The 21,905-nt window shown below is 41.7% G+C and overlaps 1 protein-coding gene and 1 long non-coding RNA gene across 2 annotated transcripts in view; both read left to right on the forward strand.

Moving 5' to 3' along the window:
* The window catches only part of LOC116536192, a 20,076-nt gene extending 16,877 nt beyond the window's left edge, over positions 1–3,199 (forward strand). The window contains exon 3 of the long non-coding RNA XR_004262523.1: positions 3,177–3,199. This is a non-coding gene — a long non-coding RNA (uncharacterized LOC116536192). The remainder of the gene's footprint in view (positions 1–3,176) is intronic.
* RBFOX1 (RNA binding fox-1 homolog 1) overlaps positions 1–21,905 on the forward strand; it is a 2,532,432-nt gene that overhangs the window by 869,491 nt on the left and 1,641,036 nt on the right.

Here is a 21,905-nt window from a genome sequence, read left to right on the forward strand (position 1 = left end):
TTCCTTCCTTCCTTCCTTCCTTCCTTCCTTCCTTCCTTCCTTCCTTCCACATTTATTAAATATCAACTGTGTGTTAGGCAGTATGTTGCATGCAAGGATAAATATATGAACTAGATTGAATGGGTGAATCCTTCCTTCAGAGCACTCATATTGTAATGCTGGAGGTATTATGCTGAGGTTCATTGCTTCACAGGGATCCCTGAACCCCTGCAATTAATTGCAGACTAGAGGTATTACATGTAAAATGTGTGTGAGTCATTTTCTGAAGGAGTTTCAGTCTTCACATCCTCAAAAAGATCTATGATCCTAGAAAGACACTGATATTAAAGAGTAATGATGGGGAGAGAACACCAAGTGGTCATTTGTAAGATGCTGCGAGAATTGCTACAGGTGAGGCATGGATTCCACACTACAGGTGAACAAAGGAAGTAGATCCTGATGAACTGAGCGGCAGGATATTGGGGGAAGAGCTCCTTGTGATGATTCAGCTGAGTCTTTTGCAATGAATGGGGCTTGGATAGATGAACACACATTAGGGGACATCAGTTATGGGCGGAGGATACAGCAAATGCAAAGGCCCAGAGGCGTAAGAGATTCAGATGCACTAAAGAAACATCCCATCATTTAGGATGGTCCGCATCTACGCAGAGGGCCTATGAGGAAGGAGAAGAATCTGAGGCTGTAGAAACTGGTGGGGACTGGGTGCTGAAAGGCATTGGAAATCTTAGACAGAAACCTGTGGGAGACTTTGAACAACATAGACTTTACACAGAGTGACACAATGGATTTGCCTTTTGAATACAAATATTGCTGGGGGCAGGTCTTGCGCGTTATCGGCTAACGATTTAGTTGGTGGTTACCTGAGGCCTGGGTCAGATGTATGTTCTTAGCTGGTGGGGCCCTTGGGGCTGTAGAGGCAGAAACAGGCAAGTCACTGGAAAGGTAGGTGAAAAATCTGCCAATATTAGACTTGGGTGTTTACAGAAATTAATGAGAATGACCGCTGAGTGTTTCTTAAGACGCTACCCACTTTGCATAAATCACTTTGTTGAATCCTCTTAACAACACACAGGAGCAGTTACTGTATATTGGTTTCTCATGGCTGATGTAATAAATGACCACAATCTGAGTGGCGTGAAAGAATACAGATTTAGTATCTTACAGTTTGGGAGGTCAGAAGTCCTAAGTGTGTCTCACTGGGCTAAAATTACAGGGTACGAAGCAATAGGAAACTAATCCTTCTGGTGGCCTTGGGTGCAGTCCCTTTCCTTGCCTTTTTCAGCCTCTAGAGCCCACCTGCATCCCTTGGCTTGTGGCCCCTTCCTCTGTCTTCAAAGCCAGCATTGGTGGGTTGAGTCCTTTTTCACATCACATGGCTCCATTCTTCTGCCTCCCTCTTCCACGTTTTAAGGAGACCTGTGACTACATTGGGTGCACATGGATAATCCAGAATAATCTCCCTATTTTGAGGTCAGATGATTAGTCACTTTAATTCTACCTATGCCCTTAATTCCCTGTTGCCCTGTAAGGTAAAATATATTCACAGGTTCCAGGGATCATGATGAGCACATCTTTGAGAGGCTGCTATTCTGCAGATAATACATCATCATTTCCACTTTTCTGAATGAACCAGCAGGCTTTTAGGTTAATGTAACAGCTGTAGAAAGCTGAAACCAAGATTTGAACCATGATGTTTTTGGCTCCAAAGTCAGCAGGTGCTAAAAGGTAAACCTTGGCCCCCAATTAATGATCAAAGGCAGTGGAAAAATCTAACATTCTGATGACTTCATAAATCAGTGAGTTTTGTTTCACAAGTCTAATGCATTAGGTTACTATATTGATCGTTATTCTTCAGATTCTGAACACACCTCTGAAAGCAGGGTTTACTGTTCTTTTGACAACCTGACATCTCTAATTAGCTCCAGGGCCCCTTAGTGCAGTAAACAAATCCGCTGAATGACTCAATCCTTTTTCTCTCTTTTCTTAAGGTTGGGTCCCTTAAGCTCTGCAAATGTTGTCTGTGGTGCAGGGAGGGGTGAGAGCAGAGGGAAAGAGAGGGGGTGCACATGTGCTCCCCTCATCATCCTGCTTCTCCAAGAATAAAAGCCAAATTTAAAAACAGTATTGATGCATAATATTTGTCCTTATGTATGAAGAGCATTTGATATTTTGGTACATCCTATGCACGTGGAGTGATCAAGTCAGGGTATTTAAGATATCCATCATTTTGAACATTGCTCATTTCTTTATGTTTGGAACTTTTAAAATATTCTCTTTTAGCTGTTTTAAAATGTGTAAGTCCAGGCATGGTGGCTCACGCCTGTAATCCCAACACTTTGGGAGGCCGAGGTGGCTGGATCTCCTGAGGTTGGGAGTTTGAGACCAGAGACCAGGCTGACCAACATGGTGAAACGCCGTCTCTACTAAAAATACAGAGATTAGTCTTCTGTGGTGGCACATGCCTGTAATCCTAGCTACTCGGGAGACTGAGGCAGGAGAATAGCTTGAACCTTGGAGGCGGAGGTTACGGTGAGCCGGGATCTCGCTATTGCACTCCAGCCTGGGCAACAAGAGTGAAAGTCCGTCTCGAAAAAAAAATACACACACACACACACACACACACACAGTTGTTAACTATTGTCATCCTACTGTGCTGTGGAACATTAGAGCTTAGAACTTAGAACTCAGGGCTTCTATCTAACTATAGGTTTTCCCCCATTAACCAGTCTCTCTTCATTTCCCCCTCCACCCCCATGCCCTTCCCAGCCTTAGTCACCATAATTCTATTTTCTTACATCCATGATAGCTACTCCCAAACTCCTTTTTCCTGGTCCTGGTCCACAAAGTCTTTAAATGCTCTTTCATCTGAAGACGATTTCTCTGGACCCCTTCCCTATGTAAATGTGGCACACTGTCATACTCTCTCAACACGCTCTTATTTCTCTTTATGGAGGTCACCAGACTTTAATTTCTTTACAAGATTTTTCACTCTTTTATAGGGTGAAGGGTCTATATCTATTTTATTGCCACTTTATCCTTTCACTCCTCAACTGAGTACGTGGTAGCTATTCAAAACATTATTTGTTGAGGCCAGGCACAGTGGCTCATGCCTGAAATCCCAGCACTTTGGAAGGCCGAGGCGGGTGGATCACCTGAGGTCACGAGTTTGAGACCAGCCTGGCCAACATGGTGAAACCCCATCTCTACTAAAAATGCAAAAATTAGCTGAGTGTGGTGTCACATACCAGGAATCCCAGCCACTTGGGAGGCAGAGGCAGGGAGAATTGCTTGAACCTGGGATTTGGAGGTTACAGAGAGCCAAGAATGTGCCACTGAACTCCAGCCAGGGCGACATAGTGAGACTCCATCTCAGAAAAACAAAACAAAATAAAAAAATTGTCAAATAGATGGTGCTCTAGTATTTTAATGGCTTTTTCTTTTGCCTCTGCTACTGGTCCCTATTCATTCATCTACCCACGCATCTATCCATCCATCTACCCATGCATCTATGTGTCTGTTCATGAACTCATTAATTCATCAACCTACCTATGCACATATCCACCTCTGCATACGTCGTCCTTGAAGACATACCTAAGAGTACTTAGCAATCCTTCTGGAGTTCTGCATTCTGCTTTCTATGTTCTTCAGCCTAAAGTCCCGAGTGGTACATGGGCTTGGTGTTAAGGAGCTAATAATTGCTTACCGTGAGAATAATAACAGCTAAGATTTATTTATTGAGTACTATCCATGTGGCAGCCAGTCTCTAAATGCTTCACTTGCATTAAGTAAGTAAGTGTAAGAAGCCCTCTGAAATAGGTATTGGACATATCTCCACCTTGACGATGGTGAAACTGAAAGAGAGCAGCCTGGGAAACACAGGGAGTGAGGGTGGGATGAAGCCCTGACAGGTGAACTCTTGACTGTGTATCTCGTACCTTCTTGTTTTCCCTAGCCTGCTGCACGTCCAGCCTAAAGGAAGGAAAGGTCTAATAAATTTAAATTGTTAACTCTTGTGTAATGGACACTTTCACATGCCTCAGATTCAACATCCTATAACTTCAGCGTAGTACAAATTACCATTATGAGTTTATTTTTGTACATGGTGTGAGGAAGGGGTCCAGTTTCAATCTTCTGCATATGGCTAGTCATTTTTGGTGCCGTTATCCCAGCACCATTTATTGAATAGGGAATCGTTTCCCCATTGCTTATTTTTGTTTGTTGAAGATCAGATGGCTGTTAGTGTATGGCATTATTTCTGTGCTCTCTGTTGTGTTCCATTGGTCTGTGTGTCTGTCTTTGTAACAGTAGTGCCATGCTGTTTCAGTTACTGTAGCCTTGTAATATAGTTTGAAGTTGGGTAATGTGATGCCTAGGAAGTTCTATTTGCTTATGATTGCCTTGGCTATTCAGGCTCTTTGTTTTGGTTCCAGGTGAATTTTAGAATAGTGTTTTCTAATTCCGAGGGTGGGAGGAAAGTATGGATCCAAAAACTGCCTATCAGGTACTTTGTTGATTACCTGGGTGACATAATGATCAGTACACCAAACCCCTGTGACATGCAATTTACCTGTATCACAAACCTACACGTATATCACTGAACCTAAAATAGAAGTTTTAAAATATAACCCTTTTGTTGTCTTCATTTTGCAAGAAAACTGGTTCGGTTCCTTAAAAAGATGCTATTACCGCCCATCTACCCATGCATCTATGTTCATTCATCCATCTACCTATTCATTCATCCATCCACCTACCTATCATTGAGTGGTCTGTAGGTGAAAAAAGCATCTTGACATGAGTTTAAGTCCTCAGGGTTTAGGATTTTAGTATTAACTAATTAAAATGAGCATCATGTTATTATTCAATGAAGAAAAGAAGTGATTGATTTCAAATCATAGCCAGTTGCGGTGGCTCACACCTGTAGTCCCATCTACTTGGGAGGCTGAGATGGGAAGGCCTCTTGCACCCCAGAGTTCAAGGTCAGTCTAGGTATAGTGAGATGTCATCTCTTACGAAAGTTAATAAAATCCTAAAATGCAATCATGCTTACAGTAAGGATCTGGAAGAATACTCAGCATACTAGGATTTCCAGGTTATGGGGGTAAGGGGGTTTAAGGGCAGTGATCAAATGGAACTTGAATCCTGTGTACATTTTTTCTAAGAAATAAAAAGTATTCACGTATTATGTAATCAAGGGCATGGGGCAGTCTGTGAGTTCTGTAATCTTTCCCTTTTCTTTTCTTGGGGCACAGTCTCAGTCTGTTGCCCAGGCTAGAGTGCAGTGACTCATGACGTAGCTCACTGCAGCCTCAACCTCCCAGGCTCAAGCAGTCCTTTCTCCTCAGCCTCCCAAATAGCTGGGATCACAGGTGCAGGCCAGCATGCCCCACTCATTTCTTTTGTAAAGATAGGGGGTCTCACTGTGTTGCCCAGCTGATCTCAAACTTCTAGGCTGAAACGGTTCTTCCTCCTCCATCTCTCAAAGTGCTGGGATTGCATATTTGAGCCACTGTGCCCTGCCTGCATATTATTTGAGAAGTCATTTTTTTTCTCCTCTGCCTGCCCCTGCTTGCTTTTCAAAAAGTGAAATTATGCCCCTCTTTTAGGTAATTTGTGTTCTGTGGAGGGTTTGTAATTTACTTTTAAAATTAGTGGTCCTCGAGATGACTCGTCCCGGTTCTGCCATTGAAAAGGCCCCAAATGTGCATGAGAAGTCTGCTGTGAAATAGGGTTCCAGTTTTGACTTGAGCTGTGTCCTAATGACATATCTGTGTCACAGGGGCAGATCCTCCCAAAATGTGCTTTCCATGAATGAGCAAGACCAGACATTTCCCTTTGGCAATCTCCTTTCATTTTATCATTCCCTGAGCCACCGCTCCAAAGGAAGAGCGACGACTGGGGAAATGATTTTGAGAAGAGGTCTATCATCCGTTCCATTTCTTTTGAACCCCAGATGGCACTTCTCAGCAACAAGGAAGCATTTAGGCAAAGAAGGAACAGTGTGTATGTAAAACCTAAAATGCTTGGACTCACAGAGAAAGGCAGAATGAATCCCTGCCTAAAGTCAGCAAGGGAGAAGCAGACATGCTCACTAGACAGTAGAGCAAGCATTCCACTGGAAGCTTGAAAGAAGTTATTTTAGGACAAATAAAAGAAAGGGCTAGTTTTGAAGCAGGTAAGTCATAGCTAAGAGCTCTGGAATTCATCTCCTTCCAGTTTTTATTCCAAGCTCTCCAGCGCTAGCAGTTGAGATCACGGGCACTGCACCGCAGCCTGTCTATGACTCAGTTTCCTCATCTGCACATGGAAAATAATGACGGTATCAACCTCATGTGTTGTTGTCAGCATTAAATTAAATGATACACATAGGAAGGGCTGGGCGTGGTGGCTCCTGTCTGTAATCCCAGCACCTTGGGAGACCAAGGAAGGCAGATCACCTGAGCTCAGGAGTTCAACAACAGCTTGTCCAATGTGGTTGAACACTGTCTCTACTAAAAATATAAAATTTAAGCTGCCATGGTGGTGTGAACCTGTAGTCCCAGCAACTCGGGAGGCTGAGGCTGGAAAATCACATGAAGCTGGGCGGCAGAGTTTGCAGTGAGCTGAGATGATGCCCCTGCACTCTAGGCTGGGCGACAGAGTGAGACTCCATCTCAAGAAGAACAAAACAAATAAAATGAAACGCACACAAAACCCAGTGGATTCCTTGGCCCCTAATAAATAAGAGCCGATACATATATGATGCTCCTCTCCATTACTGGAGGTTATTAACAGAAATGGGTGTTAATAAAGTTTAAATAAACTCAAGTAGATTTGGAATTCCCTTCCAAGTAAAAACACTTAAAATAACTTTGAAGGTGAATGTACAAATAAGTGAAGTCAAGATGCTAAATCCTTCATGGGTTTGTAAGTAAAGCAGGGAACATTTAGGACAGCTCCCTTATTTCTAAGAATAGGATATCATGAAACTCCAACACCTCTGTGTTTTCACAGACTGTGTCTGTGCAGTCTCCGTGGAGCTGATTGGACCCTTGGGGAATGGCCTTGCTAGTCAGACAGTGCCAGCATCTTCTTTTCACTCTTTATCTCTCAGTTTCTGGGTGTTCACAGCCCAGGAAAAGGACTGGCAGAGCTGGAAGCAGGTGGAAGTGCTTGGCCTGCCATTCATCTGGGAAGGCAGACACCTCTAACGGGTTTGAACCTGACAAAGCCTCTGCCCATGAAAAGAACTTGGTAAGCAGCCAGCGCCGTGGTTTTTTACGTCTGATTAGTTCTTCCTCCATTCTCTCTTCTGAGATGGAAAGAAAAAAGAAAAAAAGACACGGAGCTGAGACAGCAGAGAAAGTCCCAAACTGGGTGATGCAGAGGAGCAGGTTAATGACCTGCCTGGGCTTGAGATCATCATCAACACTGCCTGGATTTCACAGTGACAAATATTGAAGGTGGTCCCATGATTAGTGAGAGAGTTGGCCTATCTGTCTCCTGGCTTGCCCTCTCACAGGCTCCGAGTGGCGTTCGGTCACCAGCCTTCCGCCTCTGGAGCTTGGGCCCAGATCTCAGCCACCCAAGCCATGGTGGGGAGGCACCTGGCCTGCCCCAGGGGTGGCCCTTTCAGAGTTGAAGGTGGTGGAGATAGAATGGGAGTCTCACCATGTGTCACTTTGCCTTGGACTCCATGTTGCCATGGAAACAGAACACGGCTTGTTCATGTTAAACGACCTAGTCATTGATTTTGTATAGGTTCCTGATTATTGTGGCATCGTTATTTATAACCTGATGGGGAAGGAAATCCCAGGAGAAGAGCATTGTCCTGCTTAATTGTTCTGTAGGGGGGAAGGAGAAAAGTTCTGCCCCAGAGAAAAGAGGAGAAAAAGAACGGAAACAAAGCTGAAAAATTGTATTTTTTGGGGATGTAGTCTCGCTCTGTCACCCGAGCTGGAGTGCAGTGGCGTGATCTCAGCTCACTGCAACTTCCGTCTCCCGGGTTCAAACAATTTTTCTGCCTCAGCCTCCTGAGTAGCTGGGATTACAGGCAGGTGCCACCATGCCCGGCTAATTTTTGTAGTTTTAGTAAAGACAGGGTTTCACCATGTTGGTCAGGCTGGTCTTAAACTCCTGACCTTGTGATCTGCCCACCTTGGCCTCCCAAAGTGCTGGGATTACAGGAGTGAGCTACTGCGCCCAGCTGAAATTTTTAAACATAAATAAATCCTTCTGGAAAACTGTTCCCCAGATGCATTATTGTGTTATTTAGGACCACTTATAGTCCACTGTGTTTGCTCTCAAAATCGATTTTGAAGGTTTTGTGTAGCCAGGATACCTCTAAATCTCTTTAGGAGTGCTATTTCCCCGCGTATCCTCTGTAGAACTTTGCTAATAGTTCATATTTTAGCAACAATTATGGAATTCCTGGCTGAAATAAGGGGCTTTGTGAATTCTCTACTCCTATAATGGCCTTTGAGGAAATTCTGCGTCTTTGGTTTGGAAGTTTTCGGATTCCGTGAACCAACATTTTCTTTTCATTGGAGTTGATACAGTGGCATCAACCTTGTAATTTATCCTGTAAGGATGTTTAAAACCCTAACCATTAGTTATCTGTTTATCATCATTGTCACTGTAAAATAAAGGATAAGAACTATAAAAATGCTGTAATAGATAATGCACTTGATTATCTACCGTGTGTCAAATACACAAACCTTACTGCTCAAACTGTGGTTGGTTGGCCAGGACATCAGCCTCTGCTGGGAAGGAATTAGCGCTGCAGAGCCCCAGACTCTTCCTCACATCTACTGAACCAGCCCTTGCGTTTGAATGATAACTCACCCCTCAGTGCCCCCGATGTGGCTTGGCTGTGTCCCCACCCACATCTCATCTTGAATTGTAGTTTCCATAATTCCCACGTGTTGTGGGACATAATTGAATCGTGGGGGTCATTTCCCCCACACTGTTCTCATGATAATGAGTAAGTCTCACTAGACCTGATGGATTTATAAGGAGAAATCCCTTTCACTTCGTTCTTACATTCTCTCTTGTCTGCCGCCATGTAAGACGAGACTGTCGCCTTCTGCCATGCTTGTGAGGCCTCCCTAGCCCTGTGGAACTGTGAGTCCATTAAACCTCTTTTTGTTTATAAATTACTCAGTCTCGAGTATACCTTTATCAGCAGCATGAAAACGGACTCATACAACCCCCTTTCCTTACTTCCCCTGTGATTTGGGGGAACATTGAGGTTTTAGAAGCCCCCACTCTAGAGAAATGCCAGTCAAACCTTGGTATGCAGACCACCTGCGTTAGCATGGCCTGGGAGTTTGTTAGAGGAGCAGATTCTCAATGCCTGTCCAGACCTACAGAAGCAGAATCTCTGGTGGCAGGAACCAGCAATCTGCTTTTAACAAGCTCTCGGAGTGGTTCTTATGAGTATTCAAGTATAAGAAGCCCTGCTCTAGAGGGAGATCTCATTTTCATTATTCTCATTTCACAGATGAGAAAAATGAGTCAGAAGGAGGAAAAATGGTTTGCTCAAGTGCTTAATAAGGGGCTGAGCTGGGATGTGACCCTCCAGCCTGTGAAGGTGTCCACAGACTTGACCGCTGTGCTGTACTGCCTCTGTGTCTTTGGTCTGTGTTCTCCATTTTTATTTCTTAGCACGCTGCAAAATTCTTGTTTATTTCCTATCACCCGACTTACTGGTGGAGTAGAAGTCCCTTGCAAGTTGGTGACTTGTCTGATTGGTGCATGGCTGTGTTGCCATTTGCCATTGCTAGAATATTTAGCAAGCATGAATGGGTCCTGGAAGTCTGTTAAACCACAGATGATCAAGGCCCACACTTTGTCTAGGGTGGAGCCTGAGATTTTTACGTTTGTGCCAGGCTCCCAGGGGACGCTGATGCTCACTCGGCATAGCAAGGGCTCATGTTATTTTTCAAAGATGAGAGAAGCATGCGTGTGCTTTAGAGGAGAAGGGGTCGGTCACCGTTTACTTTGTGCTTCTTGCTGCCCTTCGTTGCCTGGAGTTCTACACGCTTTGCAAACTTTACCTCATTAATCTTCCCCACCCCGGGAGGGCCTGTGTGACGGACACTGCTGCCTTTATTTCACAGATGGAGAGGCAGCAGTGCCGAGGGACTGTGACAGGCCCAAGGTCACCTGGTGAGTCCCTTGCATGGACCCAGAATAGAAACGCCACCTCCTGCCACAAACCCCGCTCCTCTGTCTCCTGTGAACCTTGGAGCCCCCAAGCCTGTTAAGCCTCTTCATGTCTTCTCTATCAATGACCACTTGCACTGACTCCAAAATTAGCTTTGTGTCTTTAACCCCAGCCTCAGGAGGCCCAGGTTCAAGGTTAGCACTAAGCACCTTTAGAGTTCCTTGTAACTTGGATGCTGGAATAATTCTAAGTCAAGAGCAATTAATTATAGAAGCATCAGACCTGTAGAAGAGCTGCTGAGGTCTTTTGTTTCTGACTGCTGCCAAGGGCCATGCACATTCTCTGTATTATCTTTCTCTGCATGTTTTCAGAGTTCATACATTCATTTCCACTGACAAGCTCATCATCTGAGACTCTTAGTACAAATACAGATGTTCAGACACCACGTCCAACTTAAAATCCAGAATCAAGCACTGTTTCACTAACAAGTTCCTCAGGGGACTCTGAGACACACCCATCTCAGGACATTCCTAAGTGGAGCAAGGTGGATCAGCTTCAGGGAGCACTAATGTGTCCAGCCCTGGATGGCTGGTGAACAGCTGGGAGGAGTGTGTCTTGGTTGAGGGATGTGTCTTGGTTGAAGGGTGTTTGAACTGCACTTCAGAAGCTACCGCCTGTAGTCCTGACAGTATTAATACATGATTTAAATCAATAGAGGATGGCCTGGGTAGGCGAGTTCCTGGTTCTTCGTTAGGCAGAGAATGTTTCTCCATCTGGCTGAGACTCTGTCAGGTTATATGACTCCAGTGTGCGACGTATTTTAGAATTTGAAAATACGTTGAACCCGATTTGCTTTTTTTCCTTAGGCAGCACTCACCTAGGGGAATGGAAAACTCCGTTTGGTTCAGTCAAAGTGGAAACTGGCCAGAGAAAGTGTTAAGAGGGCCTGCTATTTGTTCGAGTTGGACCGTGAATGTTGGTCTGCATTTTAGCTTGTGGTGCATTGGAATATAGACGATTTCATGATGACGTCACTGAAGGGGCCGTGAGAAAACAGGCTACGGTGAAATTGACATCTGATATGATCTTGTTGCCTGTGTAACCATGGGAAGGTTCGTTCTGAGTGCTTCCGTGGCTAATTAAGAGTTCAGTCAGTTGATTTTATGATTCTATTTCTATGAAATAGCCAGAAGAGTTAAATCCGTAGAGGCAGAATGCTGATTGCTGGGGCCTGCAGGGCGGGGAAATGGAGAGCAACTGCCCAATGGGTATGGGGTTTTCTTTTGGAGTGATGATAATGTTTTGGAACTTGATAGAGGTAGTGGCTATAAAACATTGTGAATGTACTTAGTATCACTGAAGTATTCACTGTAGCATAGGAAATTTTGTTTGCGACTGTCATTTGACAAACAGAGTCACAAAATTCATGACTCTCATTGATTTTGAGAGGAGACTGTATGCAGGAAAATGCTCTGTGACTTTTACAAAACAAAACAAACCCTAACCCAACTCTGAGCATCCCTCCCTTTCCTCAAAGACCTCACCCTATTTAAAGACATTAATAACAAATATTTACTTCCATATTAAAGGAGTTCAAGACCAGCACGACCAATACAGTGAAACCCCATCTTTAAAAAAAAAAATTCTTCTGCCTCAACCTCCTGAGTAGCTGTGATTACAGGCACTCACCACCATGCCCGGCTTGACTCAGCTGTAATCCCAATACTTTGGGAGGCTGAAGCAGGTGGATCACCGGAGGTCAGGGATTTGAGACCATCCTGGCCAACATGGTGAAACTCCATCTCTACTACAAATACAAATTGTTTTTATTGTCCTGAAACACTCCTACGCCAGCCCGAATCCTGCACCTATCCACATTTGCCCTTGCCCTCGTCTGCCAGGGCAGCTGCAGTGGGAATCTGTGGGGCCAGATTGTCTGTTCCTGGGAGATGATTATTCCACCAGCCCAGGAATAAGGGCACTGCAATAGGCCTGGCTCTCAAAGGCCCAGTGTGGGAGCTGATTGCTTTGGCTTGATCACGTTCCTTGAGAGCTTCACATTCTAATAATTAAGACCCAAGACGCTATGACTGCAGCACTGGCTGTTTTGTGTTTCCTGTGTGTGTGGCAGAACAGCCTGATTTCCTTCCTCATAATTGAAGTATTCTGAGCATCAGTATGAGTTTCGACCTGAAGAAATTTATTAGGATAATCTTCCCTCTTTCAGCCAAAAAAAAAAAGAAAAAAGAAAATGCACCCAGAAATGCATTTAGTTGAAACTTGTAGTGACAAGCAATATTCTTTCTTCCTTTCTCCTTTCTTCTTCTTCTCTCTCTCCTCTGTTTTCTTCTTAGAAAGAATGTTGAGACTTTGTTAGGCGTGTAGTAAGGGTTTGTTAATTTTTCTAAGGAATTATCTTTAACACTATATAAACCCAGTTTTTATTTCGTGTGATCACATTTACGTTGGCGGTTCAGTCTCTGAAAGTCTGACAAGGGCATCGTTTGCAAGAACATAAATCAACATACTGCATGTCAGCTGCTGAGGACATCTTTCTCTGCACAGGTTAAGTTTGCTTTCAGGCAGGTGGATCTGGATGTGAGTTTCAGGATAATCCTCTCCCTACACCCATCTTCCACCCCTTCCACCAGCTCACCCCACATCTTCCCTCTCCCTCTCTCTTTCTCTACCTCTCATGTTAATGTAAATCATTGACTTCCAGATAAGACTGTTCCCTCGTGAATTTTGTAGAACAGTTACTGAATCATTTTGGCCTTGATTTCCAAGTTTGTTACCTTTACCTTGACTTGGTGAATCATAGCTATTAAACTATGTCTCATGATTTTCATTTTAGAGTAGAGCCTGGTGTTTATTATAGAATATGTTCATCTTTTCTAAGCCCTGTGTCCTGACTTGTAGGACAGGCTTGGGGTTGGAAGTCACTTGGGGCCATTTGGTTTTTTTTTTAGTAGAAAGTGATGGAGTCTGAGATTTTCTCTGCAGCTTTCTTAGGATGTTCAGGGCCATTATAATGCTTTCCCTTACTTCAGTCATGCAGGACTTACATAACTGTGAGCAACCAGTATGTTCTCGTCTATTAGACAATAAAGGGGTTTAAAATAGAGATCAAAGTTGTACACTGGTTGCTGACTGAGGAGATGAATGATATTGTTGTGTGTCAGGTATGTGAGAACATGCAGTATTTGTTCAGGGGTTATAGCATGAGCCAGTTCCGTCCAAGTTATGCAGCCTAAGAATGAAGAGGAGGCTTGAGATCTGTGGGTTTAATTCTTTAACAGTTTCCAGTTCTGTGACCTAGAGCAGTTACTTTCACTCTGCAGTACTCACATGACAAAAGATGGGAGAAGTGATAATGGTATTCCCTTCATAGATATTTTTGTGAAAGTTAAATGAGATGACATATGTCAGAGATCTAACATATGCCTGATGTATCATGATCACACAATAATAATATTATAGCTTACTAAATGTATTATTGCTGTTGCTGTCAGTCAGGCTAGGTTGATGCTGTAACAAACATCCCCCAACTTTTCAGGTACCTAACAGCATCAAAGTTGATGCATTGCTCATACAAAGCCGTGAACAAGTTTTCCAGATCAGGTGATAACAAGCAAATTCAGGCTCCTTCCATCTTCTGACTCTGCTGTTTCCTGGATTCAGTCACCCTGGAACCATCCAGCCAGCAGACCGAAGCAAGAGTCAGTGAGCTAAGTATCTGGGGGTGGGAAATGCAGAGGTCAAATCTGGAGCAGACGTTCCTCATTTCCACCTGCATGTCATTGGCCAGAACCAGTCATGTGACCTCTGTCTCACCACAGATGAGCGTGGGAAAGAGTCTCTGTGGGGCCTCAGAAAGAGGAAACAGGATTGTTGAGGTCTGTCTGCCACAAGGTTACTTTTTGGTAACTGAACTTCCCCTGTTTTTCTCTGTTCCAATTTGGAAGAAAACTTTGTCTTTGGGCTATTCCGTCCTCCTACCCATTGAGGCTCAACATCTGTGGTCTCAGCTCATTGTCCTCTTCCTCTATTTCCAGTCCTTGCCCTGACCCTGGAGAATTTCAACACTCTGGTCCTCAGACTAGCAGTATAGTCTACTCTATCCTGAGGAGCGACAGTCAAAAGGTTTCTGATTAGGGACATCATAGATTTCCCCCAGTTAAACACACACACACACAAAATAATATTTTTAATTGACAGACAATAATTATATATATTTCTGGGGTATAATGTGATGTTTTGCTGTCTGTATGTAAGGACCGGTGATTAATGGTTCCATTTAAAACCCAGCTTAAGAAGAATATACTCCATCAATACTCTTTACATTGCAATATTAAGAGAAACCTTTAGAACTTCAAGTACGAATATCTTCTTCCAAGAGCCAAGTGACAATATCTTGGAAATAAGGTAATATTCAAAGTAGGTTTTTAAAACAGTTTTATAGAGGTATAATTTATATAACATAAAATACACCCTTTTCAATTTTACAATTCAATTATCTTTAGAAAATTTACAATCTGATTTTAGAACATTGTCATCTCCTTAAAGAGAGCCCTCCTCCAAGCCCATCTGCAATCAATCTCTGTTCCCGCCCTCAGCCCCAGGCAACCACTAATCTATTGTGTTCCTAGCAGCACAATTCAGAATAGCCCAGAAGTGTAAGCAATCGAAATGTCCATCAGCTGGTAAATCAACAAAACTTGCTATATTCATACGCTATAATACACTTCACCAAAAACAAAGAGATAAAACAAAAAAACAGAATGCAAATACCAGCTACATCACATAGACGGACCTCAGAAAACATTATGCACATATTATGTAAAGTGAAGGAAGTCAGATGCGAAAGACCATCTATTATGAGATTCCAGTTTATGAGATGTCCAGAAAAGGTACCTAACATTAATTTCGATTCCAATTTCCCGTTAGGCAAATACCTAGAACTTTCTGTTCTAGGAGCCTGAACTGTTCACATGCCTTGGGCCCTTGGGGCTGATTCTCTTTAATATAAGAATGGCTGATTTGTCACTTCCTAGGTTTGCTTTGTCATTTTGTTTACTGAGGGAAGAAATTCAGAAGCCACGAAGGAGGTGTTGGCTTTTCTGGAGACATATTAAAAAGGAAACCATCTTACAGCTCATCATTCTTCTCCTACCTGCTGCTTGTTTGATTTATCAAAGCCCATGTGGGACCAGCCTCCACTTTTAAGATACTATGTTGGAGAATATGTACAGTGTCTACTGGGACCAGGTGGCAGGCAGGAATGTTTAAGCTGATCACTTGTTTTAAACCTAATCCATTTGTAACGTGTATACCATGACTCAAACAGTGACAATGTTCATAGCTCAGAAGGTAAAAAAAAAAAAAAAAAAAAAAAAAAAAAGCTTTCTTTCATCAGAATTATCTCAAATTCCACATTTTTGGAATTGAAGATAATGCCATCCTAGCCTGTTTAAGACTGGCATTGTAGAAAGAGGCATGCTGATGTAAGCACGGCAAAGACAACCCCAAAATTAACCTGCTTTAGAGATGAGCAGCCAAATGTGTCCTAGACTTCTATGGTTATTTTTATGGACACCATCCTTTATTTTATTTTTTGTTTTTCTGTTTATAAAATATTATATACTAATAGAGAAAAACTTGAAATACATATTATATATAACATATAATATATATTATATATAACATATATAATATATATAAATTTTCCAAGAATATATATATGAATATATATAATATACATGAATATATATATGAATATATATAATATACATGAATATATATATGGATATATATATGTATGAATATATATATGGATATATATAATATGTATGAATATATATATGAATATATAATATGTATGAATATATATGAATATACATACTATATATGAATATATATATATTCTTTTCTATAAGGCTTGGAGTCTTCGTTCTTACTACTCATGAAACTTAAAAAAAAAAAAAATATATATATATATATATATATAAATTTTCTAGGAAAAAAATATATAAGGCTTGAAGTCTTCCTTCTCACTACCCATGAAACTTGAAAAAAACTATATATATATATATATATTCCAATAATATATATTATATACACACACACATATATACTCTTATATGTATATAAGGCTTGGAGTCTTCCTTCTGGCTACCCATGAAATGACCGTCCAGGCAAGCCACTTACCTAGCACAGTGTTAATAGGTGTTGCTTCTTTGAGATACGCTCCTTCTTATCCACACGCTCAGGGCACATAGCTTTGTGTTTTTATTTAGTAAGACACACTCTTCTGAAGCTGAAGTTAATGTTCGGAGATGTCAGATGATAAATTTATCCCCTAGCATAGTGTCATGATATTAATGTCCTCTCTGTATTAATTAAAATGCAGATTGGTGTTGCTTTTCAGACAATATTAGTTCAAGCTGTGTTCAGTACAGGATTAATAGATGTGTGGATGCATGGATGGATGGATGGATAGATACATGGGTGAATGAATTGGTAGATAGGTGAAAGATGAATAGATGAACAGGTGAATGGAAGGATGATCGGGTGGGTGAGTGGATGGGTGGATGAATAGCACTTTCTAGGTCTTACTATCTGTACCCTACTTTGAGTACTGAGAAGGAAGTAATTAATAGTTGATTCTATTAATTTATGCCAGTAAATGCCAGTCCTCTGAAAATTAAATTTCAGTCAGTTTTAGCCATGCTTCCTCCAAAAATTCATTGCATTTCTTGCCTTATCAATTAACATTGGGCAAAAAAAAAAATAATAATCCCAACTGGATGTCACACACAGCTACCATTTGCTATTAATTCTGGTGACAATATTAGGCTCACTATTAATCAATATTTAATGGATCGTAAGAATCAAATATCAAATGAAGTGACCAACACGCATGTATTACTTCTTTAGGAAAAACATTAGTGACTAGGAATGGATTGTCGTATTGGTGATCCCTAAACTTCATACAGTCTGCATGTCTCTGTTCTTTTTTAGACCCAGGCTTTTTCTCCTTGAGTTAAAGAATGACGCTCAGGATAGTGTGGCAGATTGGCTATAGGAGAGGGGCCTGGGATCAGCTTTCTGAGTTATGACAGCTGTGCCATTTGGTACTCATGCGACAATGGATCATTGCTTCCTGTTCTGTGTAATAGAGACCTGAATACTTGTAACGTGCTTGCAGGATGAGGGTGGAAGGATGCACCACACCTCAGTGTTTAACGGAGTGCCTTTCACACAGCAAATGCTCTTCCAGGGTGGGTGGTGCTGTGCTATTATGTGACATTATCATCTTGGGATGGATTAGGGAGCAGGCACTCAGAAAATATGGTGGGTTTATAAATGTTCTTTGGTGTCACACAGTTGGTGGCTTAGCACAGCCGACATTTACTCTTTCACAGTTCTGGATGACAGAACTCTGAAGTCATATAGAGGGGCTGGTGTGGTCTCACTCCTTCTCGAAGTCCTCAGGGACTGTCTGCTCCCTCCCTTTCTGGCTTCTGGTGGGTGCTACCCTTGACTGGCTTGTGGCCGTATCACTCATTCCAATCTATGTCCCTGTCTTCACATCCCCTTCTCCTCCTCTGTGCCTCTGGAATCACCCTCTGCCCTCTCTTATTGGGACACTTGTGATTGTATTAATATTTCAGACCCACTTAGATAATCCAGAATAATCACCCCATCTGACAATTCTTAATTGAATCTTATCTGCAAAGGTCCTTTTCTCTCACAAGTTAACACGCACAGACTACAGGGATTAGGACCTGACGTCTTTGGGTGGCGATTATTCAGCCTAATACAGTGGGTTAGAAATAAACTCGATTTTCCGTTGTACAAGAATGGGGGCTTAGTCTCAACAGTTTTATCATGTGGCATGCATAGCCACTGTCAGTATCAGTGGGGGCGTTTTCTGAATCGTGCTTGTTTTCTGTGAGCTCATTGCTCCTTCCCCCTTTAATATTTTAGTAAAGCTTATTTTACAAAAAAAAAAAAAAAATGCCTGCAGCAGAAAGCATTTCTTGATCATCTTTGGATCAATATGTAATATTTATATTGCACTGAATCTTCATGCCATATTTCAGGTTGAGTTTCTCTGTCAATTTTGAAATGATCTGTGGTAAATCCCATATTGGAAAGACGTGGGTCTTCTCTACTGACTCATTCTTCTTGTTCTCTGAAAAGCCTTTCTATCACCCCAGGAATTGCAGAAAGATATTTTTTTCACTCATGAGACATAATATAGTTAGTCAGTGATATATTTATTATAAAAAAACTCTTTTTCCATTGTAGTCCAAACTTAAATTTCCCTAGTGTTCATTCGCTTTCTCTATTTTCGAGTGCACTTAAAAATACATTTGCAGTCACGATTGCCTGGGTAAGTTATAAATCCTAGATATTAGAATTTTTATGCTTTAGAAATAATAAATGAGGGCTTACCAATTAAAGATAAAAAATTACTTGGCTGGGGATAGTAGAATATTTTATCAGTATTATTAAAATTTAAGGGCAGCCGAAATGCCACAGGAATCTTTGTACAACATTTTAGTTTAAAAAGTTGGCTTAAGGATAACTTACATTCTTTTCTTCAATTTTACATCAAATAGGATATTATATAAATTTTTTAAAAAAGAGCAGAAATCTCGTTGAACTGAATCAAATACACAGCTTTTCTCCAGTTGTAGCCCTGTGGTTTTACCTTTTATGTTTGGAAATCACTTTTTTATGTATCTTGGGTCTCTAATTATCACCGTTATTACTTTATCAAAAAAACGTTAATACCACCCATGGAAAAAATAACCTCATGTGATTTATTATAAACCCAAGGATTTTTAAAACATGAGTAGATTTAATCTATTAGCATATCTATGGTCTATGCATCAGGGTATATTTTTTGGATGGTCACAATAGGTTTTTCACTTTAATTTTTGGTTTTCTGTATTTTCTTCATTTTTTTTTTAGTTCATTATTCTTTCAGCTGTCTGGTGCTCTGACTTTTTCTCTGTAGGTCACTGTGACTTCTTTGCAGCATCATCACAATTCTCTGTAGCTTCATAAATAACCTCTCTGGAAATTGATGATTGCTAGAGAATAGCACAGAATTCTAGGTAGGTGCTGAAAAAAATATATATAAAATAAAATAAAAGATTGCCTTTTCAGAAGATGATCCTATTAGGAGAAGCAGAATTCTGTATCCTGCACAAACACAATTGATACCTAAGTAGTGTGCATTTTTAAGCAGTCATTTGTGAAATGATGTGGACTTAATGGCAGATTAAAACAACTACCCGCTGGGCTGTTTCAAAAAACAAAACCCTCCAATTAAGATGGATCCATGAAAATGTGAAATCAATCCGCCATAACATTGAGCACTTTCTATGTGAAGGACACTCCACGAGTGACATGAAATAGGAACGGGGAGGAGGAGGGTTGAATATCATCTCAGCCTTCGAGAATTGTATAAGCTGGAGCAGTGGCTCTCAATGGGGTACAGTTTGACTGCCCAGAGGACTCTAGGCCATGATTTGAGACATATTTCATCGTTGCAACCGGGGAGGCAGTGCTGGTGGCATCTAGTGGGCAGAGACCAGAGATGCTGCTAATCATCCTTCAGTGCACAGCACGGCCCCCACCGCAAAGAATTATCTGGCCCAAAATGTCGATAGTATTGAGATTGCAAAATGCTACTGTGGAGGAAAGCGAAAAGCACGTGTAGAAAATGGTATTTCCAGGAAGTCACGATAGGTACCGGCATGTTTATAAGGTTTCGGAGGAAGGAAGAGATTCTTGTGGGTGTTACGGGGTGGAACGGGGAGGTCAGATCTGCTGCTAGACTTAGGAAGTGTGATTTGCCTCCGAGGATGGACAAGAGGGAGCGAAAGAGCCTGAGGGCATTTCACAAAGAGAAATGGCACCACAGGAATGACAGTCATCATTCTTAATGAGAAGTGTGTCACATACACTGACTTGCTGGAGCAGATGTCTGAGCAGTCAGAACAGATATGCGATGTCACCCATTGTTGGACATACAGGTCTCGTATCCGCCTTCGGACAATCACCCTTTCTCGAGATTCGGTCAGCCGTCTTGTTAGAACTGGTTTTGTGGTGAACTGGGATGAAGCCCTTGAATAAGAAAGTCGTACCTCACCTGATACGCAGTGGGCTGTGAAATCACCAAAACCTTTTGAGTTAAGGTGTTTCTGAGAAGGTTTGTCATCCTACTTCCACCCACTTTGTCAGTGAATTTCTTGAAAGGAAATTAAATGTGTGATGGAATCTTCTTATAGGGATGTCCCATTGCAGGTATAGAGCAGAGCCCCAGGAATGTGGCTTTTGACATATGTCTCATCAAAATAAATTGGATATTTCTAATATCAGTAATTGGTGGTGGCAGGGCAGGAGAAAACTGTGACAATAAAGGAGGTATTTTAAGGAGTTTAATTCTGGGGCAAAATGCAGAATGATTTGGAATGAGAAGAAACAAGAAAGGAAGACCTATAAAAACCACTTGGGTATAGGTAGCAGGATCAGAAATAGAGACATGCTAGCGGTGTGATTACTAAAGAATCAGTACCATCAAAACTCCCTCATCTTCTTTTAAGTGGTTTCACAAAACGGGATAAATGTATGGATTGATAGAAATAATTCACATACAGTACGTGGTCCAGAGGAGAAGTGGTTTTGGACTAAGAAACATATGCTAAAGTTGTGATTATTAAAGAATCATTAAAACCTAATCTCTCTCATTTTCCATTTACTGATCTGATTTTTAAAAGGTAGTTAGTGTTATAGATTGAATGCAATAATTCACGTAAAACAGTTGGACCAGTGGAAAAGTGGTTTCAGAGCCACTGACTGGTGTATTCCAGACCAACAGCTAGCTGGAGCCAATTAACAATGAAGTTTTTCATTGTCGTGAGGAAGATAATACATTTTGTGGACTTGAAGAACTTCTACTGTAAGGGTTATAGGATGAAATGCAGGTAAGAATTGAGAACATTACCTGGAAACTTATCAGTGTTCAATAAATGAAAACGGTAGGTGTTACTTCTAATGTTTATCCAATATGTACATTCTAACAGAAAAATCACAGTTAACCTTGACATGTTGAGTAGGAGCCACTTGAGTAATAAAGGTGCATTCAAGAAGTCACACACAATCAGGTGCAGTGGCTCACTCCTGTAATCTTGGCTCTTTGGGAGGTTGAGGCAGTTGGATCACCTGAGGTTGGGAGTTCGAGACCAGCCTGGCCAACATGGAGAAACCCTGTCTCTAATAAAAATACAGCAATTGTGGTGGTGCATGCCTGTAATCACAGCTATTCAGGAGGCTGAGGCAGGAGAATTGCTCGAACCCGGGAGGCGGAGGTTGTGGTGAGCCAAGATGGTGCCATTGTACTCCAGCCTGAGCAACAAGAGCAAAACTTTGTCTCAAAGGGAAAAAAAAAAGTCAGACAGGAAGTGAGTTCTGAGGTGAGAGATGGAGTGGAATCAGTTTTACATGCCCAGAGCTTGATGTAAAGAAAGGACACGTCTAAGTAAAACGCTTAGCAGGCATTCCAAGGATATTACATCTGAGCGATCAGAGCAGGTTCGACTAGTTTGGAAATCTTTGTAGAGGGGAGTTGGAAAGTGTTGGTAAGTTGGAAAGTAATTTCCTACATCGTCTTTCAGTTCTCTCCTGTTGATTGTTTGCATGTATAACTCCATTTGGGCCTAGAAGTAGCAGTGAAGCACAATTG

Source organism: Sapajus apella, unplaced genomic scaffold (assembly GCF_009761245.1).
Source record: "Sapajus apella isolate SASKATOON/1434 unplaced genomic scaffold, GSC_monkey_1.0 scaffold99, whole genome shotgun sequence".
NCBI classification, from domain to species: Eukaryota; Metazoa; Chordata; class Mammalia; order Primates; family Cebidae; genus Sapajus; species Sapajus apella.